Raw genomic sequence first — 10,440 nt, 5'->3', positions numbered from 1 at the left:
ACTCGTTCTCTAGAAAATAGCCGTGGCGTAACTCAGCTGCTATGCTAGCGTCATAGTCCTACTGGATAGCAACTAGGTAGAGCAGGTTACATCAGCAATCGACGTAACCTTGCTGCTCTAGAACTCGAAAACCAATCGCACCTATTCTCGGTCACAGAGCATCATATATCTCGGTCAGTGCCTGCCATCTCGTTTCTACAACTCCGTTTGAGACGTAAGTCATCTCTATCGATAGGCTCATCCTAGGGCTTTCTTTTATCAAATTGTTGGTTTTGTCTTGTCAACGTCTACTCTTGCAGACAACGAGGAAGACGGATGACTCACGGGACATAATCTAGGTCACCTGATCTCGAGCGCTTTCTCCCTTTCAGACGAAGATTTGAGGCGTTCTTCTTGACTAACGTAATAGTCCTCACCTCTAGCTACTATACCTACCGGGTGAAGTCAACGTTCATCGTGATGTAGCTACGGCAGAACGTGAATTCTGAGGAACAAATACTTGGGCATTCGGGATCATATCTCGGGCAGTTGCTCTCATCGCTTTTCTACATTACGGATTGAGACATTAGTTATGTTTATTGAAAGGGTTATCTTATGGCTTGCTTTCGCTCAGTTGCTTGGCTTTGTCGTGCGAGTGGTTGTTGTCACAGAGCTGTGAGAAATCCAAGTGGTGTGCGGACATTATCTAGGTCACACGCTAGTGCACTTTCGTTGGGTTCGAAAGCTTTCATCTAAGTCGTCTTACTTATATCGGCATTTCACTTACGGTGACACCGGACTGAGGCTGATTAGAAAAGGTTTTGTATTGAATTATATTTCTAACAGATTCTATATCTAGATCTAGCAATAATGACTAGATGATGCAAACCATAATTAATTAGTTGTTCTATCTAAAATAAGTCTGTTAGTAAGAATTGAGATAACGTTTTCATTAGTACATCTGGTTTAGTGCTAATTAACATTAAGTTGAAATTACTCTAGATTTTAGCAAGTAGAACTATAACTAGCTTGAACTGCAATGAATGCAGCAGAAAGGTTCAGCAGTTTGCTTTGCACAATCATTGTGCCAGGCATGGTGGCAGTTGTAGCAAATGATCCAGTCTTCTGATCTGGGATGGGTGCATATGCCTAGCTCACATATTGACAGTGCTGGGTCTAGTCTTCCTCCTATTTCAATTGAGATTGATTACGTAGTGAAATGTAACTATTGACAATGCAATGACTTACCTCTCTTTTTCCTTTGTTTGCCATGTGCCGTGCTCTGACACTGCTGATGAACAGGTTCTGCACAGTGAACAAGTGAATTGCACTTTGAAACATATATTCAGTCAAATTGATCAGATCACAAACTTTGCAAGGATTTCTCAGATGGTTTTCTTTTTGTTGGCTTTGGTTTGGTGGTTGGCACAGGTGTAGGTAGTGCTTCTTCTTGCATTGTTTGTTGTTTTGCTGATTTCTCCTTTTTCTCTCTAGCTTTCTTCTCTCTTTTCTCGTCTTTGCTGATTTTCTCTAGTCTCTTTCTCTTTCTTCTGTGTCTTCTTTTGGAGTTCTGTTAGATTCTCTTCACTTGTCAGCACTTTGCTTTTGGGAGATTGGCGGATCTTGGAAGCTTGCAGGAAGTTTTACTTCTTGCTCAAGGTTGTAGAAACAAACTGTACTTTCAAAGGCGTGGTAGCTTGACGAGCTTGAGCAATGACCGTCTTATCGGGGTGTGCTTCTTGGACCCGTGTGTTATATCGGTCATCGTGAAGCAGATCGTACCCATTTTTGTATCTTGTTTGGAATAATGCCAACTCGCTTTCTGTGTAGAAGTCTGTAATCCTCGTCTGCTGTGTTTGACTCTTCAGCTCCATGATTGGATGTTATGTCATATGTGGATCAACTTGACTGTGACTAGATACATTTCCTTGGTCTGTCATTGGATTTTCAGCAAAGAAGGGAAGGTATCTAACTGGTTTTCTCTCTGTTGATTGTTTCTCGTCTGAGGTAGTGTTGCATTCACCTGGTAGAGCAATGGCAAGCTTATTAAATGGTTGAATTCCTGTTGTTTTGAAGCTTGCAAAGATGTTTTCATTGTCATTCTTCTCATCCAAGTCAGTCTAAATACCTGACAGAATTGCTCTCGTCTGATTACTTTACCTGGATGCTGTTGCATGTAACTGTGGCATTCTTCGTTCCAGAACTGCTTGACTGCACCAAAGCACACTCTGTCTAGTGGCTGCATTAGATGGGTGGTGTTTGGTGGTAGGCAGAATATAATGATGTTCTTAATTTGCTTGATTACAGCAGGGTTATAATGGGAAGAGTGACCATCTAATATCTAATAGCAGAAGGATTGGACGAGCAGCAGGAATAAACTTTAAAAACAGTTGATTAAACCACCCATCAAACAAGTCACTGTCAATCCAACCAGACTCATTTAGGCCATACCTAGTCCCAGGGACTTCTCCTTGTGTCCAGTCTGGATTTAATCCTTTTCTGTCAAAAATGACCATTGATGGCATAGAATATCCAGCAGCACAGATGCAAGCCATTACAGTTATTTGTGTTTTTCTGCCTGATCTTACAGAGTAGGTATGAGGTTGGCCCTTTCGAGTAGCAATGTATCCTGGCTTAGGATTTAGGGAAAATCCCGACTCATCATAATTGAAAATTTGACCTGGCTTGTTTAAAAGATCATTCTTTGTCAGTGTTTCATGAAGATGGCCAAAGTACTTGTCTAAGACTTTTGGTGTAGAACTCTGCATTCTTGCCTGCGACAAACTTTCACTTTTCGTGCACGTAATTCTTGGGTGTCGTTGTTTGTAGCCTTTCTACCATCCTCTAGACAGGGTTTTCATTATTCCTTTTTGCTCTAGCATCCTAACTTTAGCATGACGAGTAACTCTAGCATCTAGCAGTAACCTGCACCGTTTATTGAAAGGAGGCCTCAGTTTTGAGTGTCGTCCGCTGAACGTTGCTCTCTCGGCACAAATCGACTTCAAATAAATTGGACGGGAGGTAAAGTGATTAACATTTTTATTTATTTTAATTACTATTTTTTGCGATTAAATAAAAAATTTTCAATTTTTTGTGAGCGCATTTGCTACGCACATTATTAATTAACTGGATTGAATTGTGCGTCAATATTTACATTGTGGCGTGCACTGCATACATCAAATTGTGTACTATTTATTGCAAGTTTATTTTCAGTGTCCAATTAAATAATATGCAATTAATTAATTACCAATGCAATTAGAACAGTGTAAAGTACTCAGGCAATTTAATTCTATTTCACAGATACTCCTACAAAAGATTTATTAACAGATAAACACTATACAATTAAAATGACAGCATACGATATGTGTGTGTACACAATATTTATTAATTAATCATTATCTAGTTGGTATAAACACGTACATGAAATAGTCTATAAACACTTCAATACTCATTACAAATCAGATCATTTAATGCAAACCACATAATAAGTACTAATGCATACAATCATTGTAGATGGATGACGACGACATATTCATAACTCTGCTGGTTGTTACACAGCTACAGTATTATTGAGGTAGTGTGTGTTTAGAGCTAGCATTGGTTTCAATTTAATTAAGTTAATTAATTTAAGTTCAGTTACTTAAGTTGATGGTATTAGTCATTGCGTTGTTTACACTTCACTTATAGGTATGCGTTGTATATGCTTTTTGCCACCTGGTATTGTATAGATGGTTAGTGACGTGAATGACAGTTATATAATTAGTATACTGGTGTGTGTGTGTGTGTGTGTGTGTGTGTGTGTGTGTGTGTGTGTGTGTGTGTGTGTGTGTGTGTTTGAACAACAAATTTTTGTATATCATTAACTAACACATGTACAATCCAAGAGAGATGACATCTGTCTTTTTTTGATGATTTAATTATGTGTCGTTACGATTTTTGTTTTTGCTTGTTTTTGTTTTTGTTTGTTGGAATGAAAAGTTTAAACCACTATCTGTACATTGCTTCTGCACTCTTGTAAAGAACATTCTCTTTTTACGAGTTTCCAGATCATTCAAAATTTAGTACACTTTTGAGCTAGTTAGTAACTTGATTCCGTATTCCAAAACTTAATTGTCTGCATTGGCAAAGGCAACAAGTAGGCAACTCAAGAGAGTCACTTGGACAAGGCAAAACTGTGAACGTAGCAGTAAAGGTTTAATGGAGGGATGTCGCTAGTAGCGTGGAACAGCATGTGCAGTATGATCGAGTCAGTTCTCTCATTACTAGCAATGGAACTAGAAATGGTTGCCAATTCTTGGGCAACATTTCTGCTATATGTTGCTAAAAAAAGTCACCAAGATTTCTATTATACTGCAAATAATTAATAATTCACCCTTTTATAAAACCAAGATCAGTCGGTCTGTGAATCAACACAATCATTCTCTCGAATTCATGGCCAGCACAAAGCCCTAATTTAAATTCTGTTGTTCGTGCTATTGTCTCCTGTCTGTTTGCCTGTCTGTCTGTCTGTCTGTCTTTCTGTCTGTCTGTCTGTCTATCTGTTTGTTTGTCTGTCTGTCTGTCTGTCTGTCAGGATATTATGAAGAGGACTAGCAAGGAAAATGGTCTTGCTGCCACGACAAGAGAAGAAAAGAAATGAAAAATATTCAGAAGAGCTTGTTTTAGGAGGATATGTATCAAGATGTGTTCCTCTTGTGATAGAACATTTTGGGAGGTGGGGCACAAAGGCAGAGAATTTTTGCAGCATTTGTCACAACAGTCAGTAAATCCAGAAGCCAATGTTAATGCCTCATGGTCCATGTTCGTGTCGTACTGAAGAAAAAGATTTTCTACAATTCTACAAAGATGCAATGCTGAAGTTATCCTCAGAAAACTTTCAAAACTGTCACCTAATCATGGTGATTTAGATAGATTATTTGATTTTGACATTCAAGGCCAAGTCCATTAGTTAATCTATGACTTTGTTGTTTGCAAGGACTAGTTTGCTTTCACAAATTCCTAGCATATGTACAAGTAGAGTCTATATGAAAATAAAGTATCTGTCTGTCTGTCAATCGCATATATTTGAACTTATATCTATGATACATTTTGCAATGCAGGGTACTATGTACTGTCCAACTACTAGTTGTGTTCACCAACTAAACTAAGCTAAATTGAAACTCGTGTCTGTCCGTCTGTCTGTCTGTCTGTCTGTCTGTCTGTCTGTCTGTCTGTCTGTCTGTCTGTCTGTCTGTCAAATAAATATATTTTCATAAATCGGAACTATTACAGGCTAAATCAGAACTATTCCAATCTAAATCAAACTACGCAACTCTTAACTAAAAGTCTAATACACGATACACTACAGTTGACCCTGACAGGGTCTTACAATGACTATTTATTAACTCTGTCTGTCTGTCTGTCCGTTTGTTTGTCTGTATTGCTAATTAAGTATGACACGAGATCTACTAAATCATACGGGAATAAACGAGATCAAATTATCTACTCAATCATGTTGTACTAAAGTGTTGACGGTATCTACCCAGCTTATGCATCTGCTGTGCTCAACAACTGAACAAAGTACCCACCGTTAAATGTCCGTTAAATGTATATACATTCATATTGCATCTAACACTTTCATTACAACATGATTGAGTAAATACTTTGATCACATTTATTCCTATATGATTTGGTAGATATTTTACCATACTTAGCAGTACATCTACAGACAGGCAAACAACAGACAGACAGACAGACACAACTACAGACAGACAGACAGACAGACAGACAGATAGACGGACGATGGTTAAGATGGGAAAAACTTCTGGAAAGGCTAGCCAAGAAGTCACGTGATGAACTTGGTCAACCTAATGCTGCTGAGTTTCTAGACATCTGGAGAAAGAGGTTCTCAACTCAACTTCAAAAGAGCAATGCCAAGGTAATAATGAGAAAAATCTCAGCTCTCAAAAGTGACATTGACTGTATGGTAGATTGCTCTACCCAGTTTTCAGCCGCTAAGTTGGCTCCGGATAGTCTGCATTGTTCTATTTTAAGTGTTACATGTTTGTTTGTTTTCTAAATGTAGTCCTAGTGAACTCTCGTAGTTGTGGAACTCTACATAGTTACCTTGCTAGCATTGTATTATAGATGTATATGTTTGAAATAAATGTTACTTGACAGACAGACAGGCAGACAGACAGGCAGACAGACAGACAGACAGACAGACAAACAAAAAGACAAACAGATAGGCAAACAGACCGTAGACAATAGGACGGACAAACATAATTTAAAGTAGGGTTTTATGCTGGCCATGCAGTCAAGAGAATGATTTTGTTGATTCTCAGACTGAATTATCTTGGTTTTATAAACAAGTGAATTATTATTTGCAGTATAATAGGGATCTTGGCGATTTTTTCAGCAACATATAGCAGAAATGTTGCTCAAGAATTGGCAACCATTTCTAGTAACATTGATAGTAATGAGAAAGTTGACTCGATCATACTGCACATGCTGTCCCTTGCTACTATTTTCCTTGTCCAAGTGACTCTCTTGAGTTGTCTACTTGTTGCCTTTGCCAGTACAGACAATTAAGTTTTGGAATACGGAATCAAGTTACTAACTAGGTCAAAAGTGTACTAAATTTTGAATGATCTGGAAACTCGTAAAAAGAGAATGTTCTTTGCGAGAGTCCAGAAGCAATGTACAGATACAGTGGCTTAAACTTTTCACTCCAACAAACAAACCAAAACAAGCAAAAACAAAACTTGTAAGGACACATAGTTAAATCATCAAAAAAAGACAGACGTCATCTCTCTTGGATTGTACATGTGTTCGTTAATGTCAAAATATTTCATCACTTTACGAAGAGGCATATATATATGTACAAATATTTGCTGTTCAAATACACACACACACACACACACACACACACACACACACACACACACACACACACACACACACACACACACACACACACACACACACACACACACACACACACACCAGTATACTAATTATATAACTGTCATTCACGTCACCAACCATATAACAATGCCATAATAATTATATAGTTTGCAATACAATACCAGTTGGCAAAAGGCATATACAACATATACCTACAAGTGTCAACAACGCAATGAATGATACCATCAACTTAAGTAACTAAACTTAAATTAATTAACTTAATTTAATTAAAACCAATTATAGCTCTAAACACACATTACCTCAATAATACTGTAGCTGTGTGACAACCAGCAGAGTTATGAATATGTCGTCGTCATCCATGCATCTACAATGATTGTATGCATTAGTAATTATTTTTATGTGGTTTGCATTAGATGATCTGATTTGTAGTGAGTATTAAAGTGTCAATAGTCTAGTCTATAGTATACTCTATAGTACAGTGTCTATATTAACGTCTCAGCTTAACAGCGTGTCAGTGACATAATAGCGATTACCCGAGGCAGGCGCGTGCTACGCGTGCTAAAGAGACGACGTCAGGCGTTAGTCATTCCTTTTCCTTTCCCAATTATCTGCTGGATTTGAACAGACCCTCTTTCGCGTGCGGGCACCGCCCCCTCTCCGCTCCTCGCGCGCGCGTTAAGAGGGGCTGTGCAAGAGACTAGGTTTGTCCCACGATTAACGTTGCAGGTGGCACAATAAAGCATGTTGCTTACTTAGACCAACAGAACAGAAGTGGCTACGGTTCATTTTGCAGAGAGTACTTCCATTCTTGCGTACGCTAGTTACCTGCCTTGTTCGCGCGAAAATTATGGCGGCTGCTGATATCTACTCAAGAGTGCATGAAGTCTGCTTTGGTCCCGATCCACACCGTGATGTCATCGATTTCATGCAGCGTGAGGACTTATTTCAAGGCAAGAACAATGCAACAACGGTCATGGTGTGGCCATGGCAGTAAAATCATTTCAAAGATGCAAGGACGGCTATATTTGGAGATGTCCTGAAAAACACCGCAGAATGCAACGGTAATTTTTAAGTTTGCAAGATGTGGTACCCTAAAAACAATATAATTATAAACAGAAATTCTGCATTATATATATATATATATATATATATTATAGTTCAGTTTGACGTGATTCATTTTTTAACAATCAAATGTTCCTTTGACAACTTGGTTACTTGTAATCTACCACTGGTGTTTTGAGACACCTGTGTCTCAAATAAAGGATGTTTGCAAAGTATCTCTAGTCACTGGCATCCAGATGTAGCAGTACCTAAGAGATGTGTGCTCGTGGAAGCTCCAACATGTTACTAGACTTGGTGGCATTGGTCCAGTTCAGTCCAGCGTTGTTGAAATAGACGAATCCTGTTTTTCCCACAAACCGAAGGTAATTGCATTGAACATTACAGTGTAGACTGTTAGAGTTATCCTGTGAAATTATACAGCACCACAGAGGAAGAGCACCACGTGACCCAGTGTGGGTTTTTGGAATTGTTGATGTAACACAGCAGCCAGCACTGGGTTACATGGAAATAGTTCCAAGAAGAGATGCTGCGACACTTTTACCAATCATATCACAACACGTACTGCCTGGCACAATAGTACATTCTGACGAATGGAGAGCCTACAATCGGATTAACACACTCCCCCTGGTGGCAGCTCACAGGACAGTTGATCATTCTGTAAATTTTGTGGACCCTGGCACTGGAGTACACACTCAACATATCGAATCCTATCGGAATCGAGTTAAAATAAAACTGAAAAAATGAAAGGGTGCCATCGCCACATGCTGCCGTCATATTTGGATGAATTCATGTGACGAGCCCGTCATGGTGTAACTCACGCGGCAGCCTTTGCCGCCATCACGTTCGATATCAGCCATTGGTATCGAGTACCCTAACTAGGTGTCTCTCAACTTCTTCATGTTCAGCGTTGAAGTTTAACCTAAACAGTTGTGTTGTATTGATTAACAAGTTCAACTTGTCTTATAACAGTAGTAGCTAGGTAAAAAGCTGACAAACCTTGTTCTTGCAAATGCATAGTCACCCGGATTGAATTAATATAAATTGATAGAGGTTGGGTTGCAACTTCGTTCTTGCCTTGAAATAAGTCCTCAACGCTGCATGAAATCGATGATATCATGGTGTGGAACGAGACCAAAGCAGACTTCATGCACTTCTGCGTAATTACATATCAGCAGCCGCCATAATTTTCGCGCGAGTAAGACAGGTAACTAGCGTACGCAAGAACTAGCCTCGCCCCAGACGCATTGTGGATTGCAGCCCCGGATGCGCTGCCATCACCACCACTAGTCTGTTATACGGAAGCCTACGGAAGCTGACTGGTGCGCATTTATATCAACGCGCACTGGCCACTGCTAGGGGTTTGGTACGTACGGAAGCCGACAGGTGCGTATTTATATCAACGCGCACTTCTTGGCCACTGCGAAAGGTGCGCGTTGATATAAACAATCTCAAAAGGCAGCGCGCGCTACTAAATTATAAGACACGTGCACACCCCACACTTCTATTTCGATACGTTTACTAGAACTGCCACTTCTTCAATTGGGCACCGGTTTACACACTTCACACAGTAGCGATTCGACTCTCTTGCTTGTTGTAAATACAGTTCAATGGAGTTGTCTGAGGATGGTGTTGGTTTCGCGCGTAATGGTAAGGCTTCGTGTCACGTGTCAATGCACGTGCTGTGCGTGTACTGTACACCTACGGGTTTGTAGTATAGGTTCGTTAGCGCACGCAAGCATTATACGGGTGTGTGGATCGGGGACGTGTCACTATAGTACGGAAGCCGACAGGTGCGCATTTATATCAACGCGCACTTCTCGGCCACTGCTATCGGCCGAAAGGTGCGCGTTGATATAAACAATCTCAAAAGGCAGCGCGCGCTACTAAATTATAACGCACTTTAAAATTTGTGTTGTTTAATATCAATTTAACATTATAACGTGCGTTATTTCATATTCGATAGTCGCGTTACAGCCCTAGATTCTTGTTGTATTCTAAATGACGGAAGTGTGGAACGTGCGTGCGCTCTTCGATCAGTAACTGCAATGCTTGTTTCAAAGGGGTCCCCGTTTTGGGATCGTTGTCTACTACAAGTCGTGCGAACGGCACGAATCGACTTTCCAGGGCACTGGATACGAGTAATGGGTTTCTGAGGCCATACTCTTACGATGTGACGATTGCTCGTGCGTTGAAAGCATTTTGGTATGTTTATATAATTCATTAATTGATTGATTGATTTTTTATAATAATTAACAAACCTACACACACTTGTACAGGCTGATTGCTGTTTTCAGTAATTATGTTATTGTAATTGTAGAGTTTTATAGATTTATACTTTGCACAAATTTCCAAAAGATATTTTCAAAATTAATATACCCAGCTGAAGAAGGACCTTGGATTGAAATATTGTGTGAATTCATGCTATTTCGTTATGCTGTGTATGAAAGCTCTACAATAACCGATATATCATCATATCATATATGTGCATGCACG

The sequence above is a fragment of the Corticium candelabrum genome, chromosome 22 (genome assembly GCF_963422355.1).
Source record: "Corticium candelabrum chromosome 22, ooCorCand1.1, whole genome shotgun sequence".
Lineage (NCBI taxonomy): Eukaryota > Metazoa > Porifera > Homoscleromorpha > Homosclerophorida > Plakinidae > Corticium > Corticium candelabrum.
Note: the sequence above shows the minus strand (reverse complement) of the source record.